We start from the raw sequence: 12,531 nt of genomic DNA, 5'->3' as shown, positions 1-12,531 counted from the left end.
CTATTAAGGCTAGAGTAACCAAATTTGGTATCCGCACTTCTGTTAGACCTCACTATAAAACGTATATCTCTGAATTTCGCCCCACCCCCTTCCGCCCCCACAAAGGACGAAAATCTGTTGCATCCACAATATTGCACATTCGAGAAAACTAAAAACGCAGAATCATAGATAATGACCATATCTATCAGATTGCTGAATCTGGATCAGATCGGATCATTTTTGTAGCCAAAAGCAAGAAATCAATTTGCAGTTGTTACGCAGCGCCCGACGTCACGCTCTGACTGATTTTCTGTCTCTGTCGCACGCACTCTTTGTCGTGTTTAATATTAGCGGCGTCTGCCGGAGGAGAGCCATACTGACTATGTATCGGGTATAAATGTAGAGTTGCGGTCTCCGCAGCAGCTCACAACGTTCCCCCTCGTTTTGTTTTGGTTTGAGGCGATGAAAACCGCAAACGCGTTTTCCAAATAGCACAAATACAAGCGCGCGCGAAACACACACACAGATTCAGATGCTGATGCCGGAGCGGTCCCACTTGTTAATTGTGATAATATAGCCAAGTTTGAACTTGTTATCGGTATTGGCGCTGCTTCGTGCCTCTTGAAAACACGCTGAGACGCTCGCGCTGCCACACACCTGCGAGACGCGACGCTCGTGGAGAAAAACGGGTTCCCAGCGATAGGTGGCAAGGGAAGCAAATCACTCGAAGTGTTTAATGGCTCTTAGGCTTGCATTCAATTTGCAATTTGAATTTACCGCTGGAATCAAGCGCGCAACCGCGACACGAACCAGAAACTACGGAGACTCGAATATTACGTACGGATGCTACGGATTCCTTGTCCGCGGCCGAGATACATTTGTGAGATACATTTTCTTTAAAACCGCCCGCAGATGTTGCTGATGTTTGAATAATGTTGCACGGCAACAAGCGCCTAGAGATGACCGATACTATCGGTCAGAAATAAAATTCCAGTGTAAGGAAAGTATCGATACAAACCACAAACCTGTTGCTCACACACATGTACAGGAAAGTATGCACACCCGAAAACAAAACAAATGCACTGTGTTGTACGGCAGTGAATATAAGAATAAAACTACTTGGAATACAAATTTACACACCATTAAGTCATTTGCTTGGCTGCATTCCTCTAACTGAGAACATTAATTGATAAAAATGCACTATAAATTAAAATAAAAACACCGAACGAAAAACAAAACAACGCGACGCGACGCAATGAAACGCGCTATGGTAGTTTTGGTGAATTATTCGTCATGCCATTCGGTCACACTTTTGAATAGTACTTTTGGTGACGGTGGTCACACTTTAAACGTAATCATCGTATCATTCTCGTCATTCATCGGGAACCAGCGCGCCAGATTCAAATCTCGAAATCTATTAAAATTAAATTGCAACTCAAACAAATCGCGCCATCAAATCGACTAAGCTCAAAAAAAGGATAAAAACTAATATGACTAATTTTGCATTTTATTGATAAGCAACGGAGCAAAGCGTTGTCCTTGAATCGAATAACAGTTAAATTGCAAGGATAATATCAAAATGCATAGCATATCCATTTTTTAAAGATTTAAAGATTTTTGATGAAAATATCGTATATTGATGGAGAGTTTGTGATTGTGACGGCGGAGAAAGTTGGCGGGGACACTTGATTTCGTAACCCAAAACGCCAAATCATGTAAATTTATTTAAAATTTCTGCTCCAAAATAACAACACTACAAACCCAGCAAAAAAAATAAACAAATTTCAAAGTGTATCAAAAATTAAAAAACAAAAAATTAAGAAAAACAAACCAAAATCTACATAAGTATTAAAATGTACCTTCACCATGGAAATTGGCGGTAAGTAATCGGGGGCCCTAGGTTCTCTCTTACTTTAATCAGCCTTATTAAATACTACAGTTGCTTTGAACAACGATCTTGAGGTTCGGATCTCGGAGGCCCTTTGCGTCTTTGATACTCATGGTGATAAATACATAGACACTCGCAATGTGGAAAACGTTCTCAGATTTATGGGCTGTGTGCCGACCGAGAAGGAAGTCAATGATATAATTGCCGCCACTGAGTCGATAGAGTACCCCGGGGAATCGCAGCTACCAAAATGTATGGCTCATGTCTCCCAACTGCTTATGAATAACCAGTGAGAACACTTAAAGGACGAATAATTGCATTTTGCATCGTTATTCTACCTCCCACAGTATGGAGCCGGCATCAGCAGAAAAGCTGTTTGCGGCTTTTCAGGTGCTTGACCCAGAAAACACAAAAAATATCTTACCAAAGAGTATCTCGAAAAGTTAATGTCAGAGGAGGGAGAGCCTTTCACTGAAGAAGAACTGGCGGACATGTGGCCGGTAGCCATTGATCCGATTACTGGAAACATTCCCTACACGTTCTATATTAACCAACTGAAGGTATGAGCTGGTGATTATCAATATATTGGCTTCTATAACTTTTGTTTTCCCAAAAACTTTAGCATAAGGGCACAATCTATGAAGTGGCTGCAGCTGTGAAGGAACAGGTCGAACAAGCTCAGGCCGACCAGTGGCGCAAGAAATAATGTCAGCAAAGAAACACCAAAATGGTGGCGCCCTTTGGCGCAGTTTTTGCCAACTACTCCGCCCTGCCTCAGCCCTCAGACCAACGCTGGAAATGGATCTCCCAACGGCCATCAAGAATCTGCGCTACTTTTCCGACTGGGCCGGTAAGAACCATGGCAAGACCATCCCCATGGGAGGTGATTTCTTGGCACTTGGTACCCTGGAACTTCCCCATTCTGATGATGGCCTGGAAGCGAATGCAGCGATAAATCCAAACGACATTAAGCCATGTTTTTGCATATGTAGAACAGGGCTACTCAGGGTTGACATACATACATATTTCAAGTGCAGAATGAGGATAACTATCCATTATCGTACACTTAGCGATTGATTTTACGTAGGTTCTATATAAATGGTTAATGAATTCGAGCGACATTCTTTGTGAAATAGTGATTCAACATTTGAGGTTTTCTTGGGTAATCTCCCCTTGGAGTCACTTACTGCAATCAGAATAAACATGCAAACACATTTATGGAGTGATTACGGAACTGATTGGCTTTCCCCCCCGTGGCACAAAATATTGACAGAACATTGGAGAAAACAATGGCATCGGGGGTGCAAAGCAATTTCAACCATAAACTATAATGGATACATGATTGGGCCATAAAAATGATATGCTATTGAAGGCATTTTTCGTATTGTTCAACGAAATAATAAAACAGGAAGGATACTTACCATTTTCGAACTGAATGAAACGAGCTGTGAAGGTTTTTGTTTTTATTACAGATTAGTTATCGCTTTTATTAATATTCCCATTTGACTTAAAATACATTATGTAAATATATATATATTTATATATAGATGTGTATATATCATTTAGCATACAATTAGATTTACGTCTTAAGAGTTTCTCTGCCTGCTTTCATTCCCCTCCTAGATACAATACTCTACTCCTTCCCTTGCTTCCCTACACAAATTTCCTTATAAAACCTGATAGCCAATGCATTACGATCTTTGCAAATAAATTTCATCTAATAAAATTAACTAGAATTCGTATTCGTTCTTTCGCTTAAGGAAATTATAGTAAAGGCCATTTCTTGTTCAACCCCAAGACAAAGCTTTTTTTTGGGGGGGTAGGATATTCGAGAAAAGGGCTGGTTGGACGGGACATGGGTCTGTGTCTGTGGGGGAGGTTCTCTGTGTGTGTGATATCTTTTCGATGAACCAAATGTGTAGTATCAATCAAATCTGTGGACGGATATGCATTATACAATACAATTAGATGATGAAATTGATGAAAAAGTAAGGAAACTCAAATTCAAAGATGGAATGGAACCAAAATCAAATGAAATTCTTCTTGTGACTCGTAAAACTTTCTAAACCTCTTCCCCCTCTGGGTGTATCTTCCCAATTTGTGTATGTGTGTGTTCTTCTATTTTGGTTTTGTTATCATTTTTCTCATTTTTATACCCGATACTCAAAATGAGTATTGGGGTATATTAGATTTGTGGTAAAAGTGTATGTGTGTAACGTCCACAAGGAATCGTTTCCGACCCCATACAGTATATATATTCTTGATCAGCATCAATAGCCGAGTCGATTGAGCCATGTCTGTCTGTCCGTCTGTCCGTCCGTCCGAAAAAATACGAAAAAACTAAAAACGCAGAATCATAGATAATGACCATATCTATCAGATTCCTGAATCTGGATCAGATCGGATCATTTTTTTAGCCAATAGGAACAAATCAATTTGCATTTGTTACGCAGCGCCCGACGTCACGCTCAGACTGATTTTCTGTCTCTGTCGAACGCACTCTTTGTCGTGTCGTTTAATATTAGCGGCATCTGCCGGAGGAGAGCCATACTGACTAATCGACTAATCGACTAAGTCGATTGAGCCCTGTCTGTCTGTCCGTCCGTCCGTCTGTCCGTCTGTCCTTCCCCTTCAGCGCCTAATGCTCAAAGACTATAAGAGCTAGAGCAACGTTGTTTTGGATCCAGACTTCTGTGATATGTCACTGCTACAAAAATATTTCAAAACTTCGCCCCGCCCACTTCCGCCCCCACAAAAGACGAAAATCTGTGGCATACACATTTTTAAAGATACGATAAAACCAAAAACGCAGAATCCTAGAGGATGACTATATGTTCTAGAGTGTAAAATCTCAACCAGATCGTATAATTATTATAGCCAGAATCAAGAAAACAATTTCATTCTTTCTCGCTCTGTCTCTCTCTAACACACAGGTTTCATGGTCGGTTTTGCCAATTGCAAAATATGAGTTCAAGGATCTCAGAACCTATAAGAGCCAGAGCAACCAAATTTGGTATCCACACTCCTGTGATATCGGACCTTGACCGTTTTGTGTCCAAATTTAGCCACACCCCCTTCCGCCCCCGCAAAGGACGAAAATCTGGGGCATCCACAAATCTCAGAGACTATTAAGGCTAGAGTAACCAAATTTGGTATCCGCACTTCTGTTAGATCTCACTATAAAACGTTTATCTCAGAATTTCGCCTCACCCCCTTCCGCCCCCACAAAGGACGAGAAAACTAAAAATGCAGAATCATAGATAATGACCATATCTATCAGACTGCTGAATCTGGATCAGATCGGATCGTTTTTATAGCCAAAAGGAACAAATCAATTTGCACTGGCTACGCAGCGCCCGACGTCACGCTCAGACTGATTTTCTGTCTCTCTCGCACGCACTCTTTGTCGTGTCGTTTAATATTAGCGGCATCTGCCGGAGGAGAGCCATACTGACTAAGTATCGGGTATAACTGTAGAGTTGCGGTATCCGCAGCAACTCACAACGTTCCCCCTCGTTTTCGTTTTCTTTTTCGGTTTCTTGTTTTGTTTATACATTTGTCGAAAATCCGTAAAATCGCTCCAAAAACTTGTTTTTATACCCGATACTCAAAATGAGTATTGGGGTATATTAGATTTGTGGTAAAAGTGGATGTGTGTAACGTCCAGAAGGAATCGTTTCCGACCCCATAAAGTATATACATATATGCTTGATCAGCATCAATAGCCGAGTCGATTGAGCCCTGTCTGTCTGTCCGTCCGTCCGTCTGTCCGTCTGTCCGTCCCCTTCAGCGCCTAGTGCTCAAAGACTATAAGAGCTAGAGCAACGATGTTTTGGATCCAGACTTCTGTGATATGTCACTGCTACAAAAATATTTCAAAACTTCGCCCCGCCCACTTCCGCCCCCACAAAGGACGAAAATCTGTGGCATCCACAATTTTAAAAATATGAGAAAACCAAAAACGTAGAATTGTAGAGAATGACCATATCTTTAAGACTGCGGAATCTGAATTGGATAGCCAGCATCAAGAAAACAATTTCATTTTTTCTCGCCCTGTCTCTCTCTAACACACACGTAGCATAGGCGGCTTTGCTTAGAGTAAAACATTAGCGCCTAGATCTCAGAGACTACAAAAGCTAGAGCAACCAAATTTGGTATCGTCCCCGCAAAGGACGAAAATCTGGGGATATTCAAAAATCTCAGAGACTATTAAGGCTAGAGTAACCAAATTTAGTATCCGCACTTCTGTTAGATCTCACTATAAAACGTTTATCTCTGAATTTCGCCCCACCCCCTTCCGCCCCCACAAAGTACGAAAATCTGTTGCATCCACAATATTGCACATTCGAGAAAACTAAAAACGCAGAATCATAGATAATGACCATATCTTTCAGATTGCTGAATCTGGATCAGATCGGATCATTTTTGTAGCCAAAAGCAAGAAATCAATTTGCAGTTGTTACGCAGCGCCCGACGTCACGCTCAGACTGATTTTCTGTCTCTCTCGCACGCACTCTTTGTCATGTCGTTTAATATTAGCGGCGTCTGCCGGAGGAGAGCCATACTGACTATGTATCGGGTATAAATGTAGAGTTGCGGTCTCCGCAGCAGCTCACAACGTTCCCCCTCGTTTTGTTTTGGTTTGAGGCGATGAAAACCGCAAACGCCTTTTCCAAATAGCACAAATACAAGCGCGCGCGAAACACACACACAGATTCAGATGCTGATGCCGGAGCGGTCCCACTTGTTAATTGTGATAATATAGCCAAGTTTGAACTTGTTATTGGTATTGGCACTGCTTCGTGCCTCTTGAAAACACGCTGAGACGCTCGCGCTGCCACACACCTGCGAGACGCGACGCTCGTGGAGAAAAACGGGTTCCCAGCGATAGGTGGCAAGGGAAGCAAATCACTCGAAGTGTTTAATGGCTCTTAGGCTTGCATTCAATTTGCAATTTGAATTTACCGCTGGAATCAAGCGCGCATCCGCGACACGAACCAGAAACTACGGAGACTCGAATATTACGTACGGATGCTACGGATTCCTTGTCCGCGGCCGAGATACATTTGTGAGATACATTTTCTTTAAAACCGCCCGCAGATGTTGCTGATGTTTGAATAATGTTGCACGGCAACAAGCGCCTAGAGATGACCGATACTATCGGTCAGAAATAAAATTCCAGTGTAAGGAAAGTATCGATACAAGCCACAAACCTGTTGCTCACACACATGTACAGGAAAGTATGCACACCCGAAAACAAAACAAATGCACTGTGTTGTACGGCAGTGAATATAAGAATAAAACTACTTGGAATACAAATTTACACACCATTAAGTCATTTGCTTGGCTGCATTCCTCTAACTGAGAACATTAATTGATAAAAATGCACTATAAATTAAAATAAAAACACCGAACGAAAAACAAAACAACGCGACGCGACGCAATGAAACGCGCTATGGTAGTTTTGGTGAATTATTCGTCATGCCATTCGGTCACACTTTTGAATAGTACTTTTGGTGACGGTGGTCACACTTTAAACGTAATCATCGTATCATTCTCGTCATTCATCGGGAACCAGCGCGCCAGATTCAAATCTCGAAATCTATTAAAATTAAATTGCAACTCAAACAAATCGCGCCATCAAATCGACTAAGCTCAAAAAAAGGATAAAAACTAATATGACTAATTTTGCATTTTATTGATAAGCAACGGAGCAAAGCGTTGTCCTTGAATCGAATAACAGTTAAATTGCAAGGATAATATCAAAATGCATAGCATATCCATTTTTTAAAGATTTAAATATTTTTGATGAAAATATCGTATATTGATGGAGAGTTTGTGATTGTGACGGCGGAGAAAGTTGGCGGGGACACTTGATTTCGTAACCCAAAACGCCAAATCATGTAAATTTATTCAAAATTTCTGCTCCAAAATAACAACACTACAAACCCAGCAAAAAAAATAAACAAATTTCAAAGTGTATCAAAAATTAAAAGTGAAAAAATTAAGAAAAACAAACCAAAATCTACATAAGTATTAAAATGTACCTTCACCATGGAAATTGGCGGTAAGTAATCGGGGGCCCTAGGTTCTCTCTTACTTTAATCAGCCTTATTAAATACTACAGTTGCTTTGAACAACGATCTTGAGGTTCGGATCTCGGAGGCCCTTTGCGTCTTTGATACTCATGGTGATAAATACATAGACACTCGCAATGTGGAAAACGTTCTCAGATTTATGGGCTGTGTGCCGACCGAGAAGGAAGTCAATGATATAATTGCCGCCACTGAGTCGATAGAGTACCCCGGGGAATCGCAGCTACCAAAATGTATGGCTCATGTCTCCCAACTGCTTATGAATAACCAGTGAGAACACTTAAAGGACGAATAATTGCATTTTGCATCGTTATTCTACCTCCCACAGTATGGAGCCGGCGTCAGCAGAAAAGCTGTTTGCGGCTTTTCAGGTGCTTGACCCAGAAAACACAAAAAATATCTTACCAAAGAGTATCTCGAAAAGTTAATGTCAGAGGAGGGAGAGCCTTTCACTGAAGAAGAACTGGCGGACATGTGGCCGGTAGCCATTGATCCGATTACTGGAAACATTCCCTACACGTTCTATATTAACCAACTGAAGGTATGAGCTGGTGATTATCAATATATTGGCTTCTATAACTTTTGTTTTCCCAAAAACTTTAGCATAAGGGCACAATCTATGAAGTGGCTGCAGCTGTGAAGGAACAGGTCGAACAAGCTCAGGCCGACCAGTGGCGCAAGAAATAATGTCAGCAAAGAAACACCAAAATGGTGGCGCCCTTTGGCGCAGTTTTTGCCAACTACTCCGCCCTGCCTCAGCCCTCAGACCAACGCTGGAAATGGATCTCCCAACGGCCATCAAGAATCTGCGCTACTTTTCCGACTGGGCCGGTAAGAACCATGGCAAGACCATCCCCATGGGAGGTGATTTCTTGGCACTTGGTACCCTGGAACTTCCCCATTCTGATGATGGCCTGGAAGCGAATGCAGCGATAAATCCAAACGACATTAAGCCATGTTTTTGCATATGTAGAACAGGGCTACTCAGGGTTGACATACATACATATTTCAAGTGCAGAATGAGGATAACTATCCATTATCGTACACTTAGCGATTGATTTTACGTAGGTTCTATATAAATGGTTAATGAATTCGAGCGACATTCTTTGTGAAATAGTGATTCAACATTTGAGGTTTTCTTGGGTAATCTCCCCTTGGAGTCACTTACTGCAATCAGAATCAACATGCAAACACATTTATGGAGTGATTACGGAACTGATTGGCTTTCCCCCCCGTGGCACAAAATATTGACAGAACATTGGAGAAAACAATGGCATCGGGGGTGCAAAGCAATTTCAACCATAAACTATAATGGATACATGATTGGGCCATAAAAATGATATGCTATTGAAGGCATTTTTCGTATTGTTCAACGAAATAATAAAACAGGAAGGATACTTACCATTTTCGAACTGAATGAAACGAGCTGTGAAGGTTTTTGTTTTTATTACAGATTAGTTATCGCTTTTATTAATATTCCCATTTGACTTAAAATACATTATGTAAATATATATATATTTATATATAGATGTGTATATATCATTTAGCATACAATTAGATTTACGTCTTAAGAGTTTCTCTGCCTGCTTTCATTCCCCTCCTAGATACAATACTCTACTCCTTCCCTTGCTTCCCTACACAAATTACGATCTTTGCAAATAAATTTCATCTAATAAAATTAACTAAAATTCGTATTCGTTCTTTCGCTTAAGGAAATTATAGTAAAGGCCATTTCTTGTTCAACCCCAAGACAAAGCTTTTTTTTGGGGGGTAGGATATTCGAGAAAAGGGCTGGTTGGACGGGACATGGGTCTGTGTCTGTGGGGGAGGTTCTCTGTGTGTGTGCTATCTTTTCGATGAACCAAATGTGTAGTATCAATCAAATCTGTGGACGGATATGCATTATACAATACAATTAGATGATGAAATTGATGAAAAAGTAAGGAAACTCAAATTCAAAGATGGAATGGAACCAAAATCAAATGAAATTCTTCTTGTGACTCGTAAAACTTTCTAAACCTCTTCCCCCTCTGGGTGTATCTTCCCAATTTGTGTATGTGTGTGTTCTTCTATTTTGGGTTTGTTTTCATTTTTCTCATTTTTATACCCGATACTCAAAATGAGTATTGGGGTATATTAGATTTGTGGTAATAGTTTATGTGTGTAACGTCCACAAGGAATCGCGTCCGACCCCATAATGTATATATATTCTTGATCAGCATCAATAGCCGAGTCGATTGAGCCATGTCTGTCTGTCCGTCTGTCCGTCCGTCCGAAAAAATACGAAAAAACTAAAAACGCAGAATCATAGATAATGACCATATCTATCAGATTCCTGAATCTGGATCAGATCGGATCATTTTTTTAGCCAATAGGAACAAATCAATTTGCATTTGTTACGCAGCGCCCGACGTCACGCTCAGACTGATTTTCTGTCTCTGTCGAACGCACTCTTTGTCGTGTCGTTTAATATTAGCGGCATCTGCCGGAGGAGAGCCATACTGACTAATCGACTAATCGACTAATCGACTAAGTCGATTGAGCCCTGTCTGTCTGTCCGTCCGTCCGTCTGTCCGTCTGTCCTTCCCCTTCAGCGCCTAATGCTCAAAGACTATAAGAGCTAGAGCAACGTTGTTTTGGATCCAGACTTCTGTGATATGTCACTGCTACAAAAATATTTCAAAACTTCGCCCCGCCCACTTCCGCCCCCACAAAAGACGAAAATCTGTGGCATACACATTTTTAAAGATACGATAAAACCAAAAACGCAGAATCCTAGAGGATGACTATATGTTCTAGAGTGTAAAATCTCAACCAGATCGTATAATTATTATAGCCAGAATCAAGAAAACAATTTCATTCTTTCTCGCTCTGTCTCTCTCTAACACACAGGTTTCATGGTCGGTTTTGCCAATTGCAAAATATGAGTTCAAGGATCTCAGAACCTATAAGAGCCAGAGCAACCAAATTTGGTATCCACACTCCTGTGATATCGGACCTTGACCGTTTTGTGTCCAAATTTAGCCACACCCCCTTCCGCCCCCGCAAAGGACGAAAATCTGGGGCATCCACAAATCTCAGAGACTATTAAGGCTAGAGTAACCAAATTTGGTATCCGCACTTCTGTTAGATCTCACTATAACACGTTTATCTCAGAATTTCGCCTCTCCCCCTTCCGCCCCCACAAAGGACGAGAAAACTAAAAATGCAGAATCATAGATAATGACCATATCTATCAGACTGCTGAATCTGGATCAGATCGGATCGTTTTTATAGCCAAAAGGAACAAATCAATTTGCACTGGCTACGCAGCGCCCGACGTCACGCTCAGACTGATTTTCTGTCTCTCTCGCACGCACTCTTTGTCGTGTCGTTTAATATTAGCGGCATCTGCCGGAGGAGAGCCATACTGACTAAGTATCGGGTATAACTGTAGAGTTGCGGTATCCGCAGCAACTCACAACGTTCCCCCTCGTTTTCGTTTTCTTTTTCGGTTTCTTGTTTTGTTTATACATTTGTCGAAAATCCGTAAAATCGCTCCAAAAACTTGTTTTTAAACACGATACTCAAAATGAGTATTGGGGTATATTAGATTTGTGGTAAAAGTGGATGTGTGTAACGTCCAGAAGGAATCGTTTCCGACCCCATAAAGTATATACATATATGCTTGATCAGCATCAATAGCCGAGTCGATTGAGCCCTGTCTGTCTGTCCGTCCGTCCGTCTGTCCGTCTGTCCGTCCCCTTCAGCGCCTAGTGCTCAAAGACTATAAGAGCTAGAGCAACGATGTTTTGGATCCAGACTTCTGTGATATGTCACTGCTACAAAAATATTTCAAAACTTCGCCCCGCCCACTTCCGCCCCCACAAAGGACGAAAATCTGTGGCATCCACAATTTTAAAAATATGAGAAAACCAAAAACGTAGAATTGTAGAGAATGACCATATCTTTAAGACTGCGGAATCTGAATTGGATAGCCAGCATCAAGAAAACAATTTCATTTTTTCTCGCCCTGTCTCTCTCTAACACACACGTAGCATAGGCGGCTTTGCTTAGAGTAAAACATTAGCGCCTAGATCTCAGAGACTACAAAAGCTAGAGCAACCAAATTTGGTATCGTCCCCGCAAAGGACGAAAATCTGGGGATATTCAAAAATCTCAGAGACTATTAAGGCTAGAGTAACCAAATTTAGTATCCGCACTTCTGTTAGATCTCACTATAAAACGTTTATCTCTGAATTTCGCCCCACCCCCTTCCGCCCCCACAAAGGACGAAAATCTGTTGCATCCACAATATTGCACATTCGAGAAAACTAAAAACGCAGAATCATAGATAATGACCATATCTTTCAGATTGCTGAATCTGGATCAGATCGGATCATTTTTGTAGCCAAAAGCAAGAAATCAATTTGCAGTTGTTAAGCAGCGCCCGACGTCACGCTCAGACTGATTTTCTGTCTCTCTCGCACGAACTCTTTGTCATGTCGTTTAATATTAGCGGCGTCTGCCGGAGGAGAGCCATACTGACTATGTATCGGGTATAAATGTAGAGTTGCGGTCTCCGCAGCA

General features: G+C 41.3%; 3 pseudogenes; 2 read left to right on the top strand and 1 right to left on the bottom strand.

Annotated features, from left to right (window-relative positions):
- The window catches only part of LOC117192808, a 49,361-nt pseudogene extending 48,136 nt beyond the window's left edge, over positions 1–1,225 (bottom strand).
- Positions 1,226–1,701: 476 nt separating this feature from the next.
- On the top strand, positions 1,702–2,982 carry LOC117192809 (annotated as a pseudogene).
- A 4,773-nt stretch (positions 2,983–7,755) lies between these two features.
- On the top strand, positions 7,756–9,058 carry LOC117193756 (annotated as a pseudogene).
- The last annotated feature ends 3,473 nt before the right edge of the window (positions 9,059–12,531 follow it).

Source organism: Drosophila miranda (genome assembly GCF_003369915.1).
Source record: "Drosophila miranda strain MSH22 chromosome Y unlocalized genomic scaffold, D.miranda_PacBio2.1 Contig_Y2_pilon, whole genome shotgun sequence".
Lineage (NCBI taxonomy): Eukaryota > Metazoa > Arthropoda > Insecta > Diptera > Drosophilidae > Drosophila > Drosophila miranda.
This window is presented reverse-complemented; position numbering and strand designations above follow the sequence as displayed.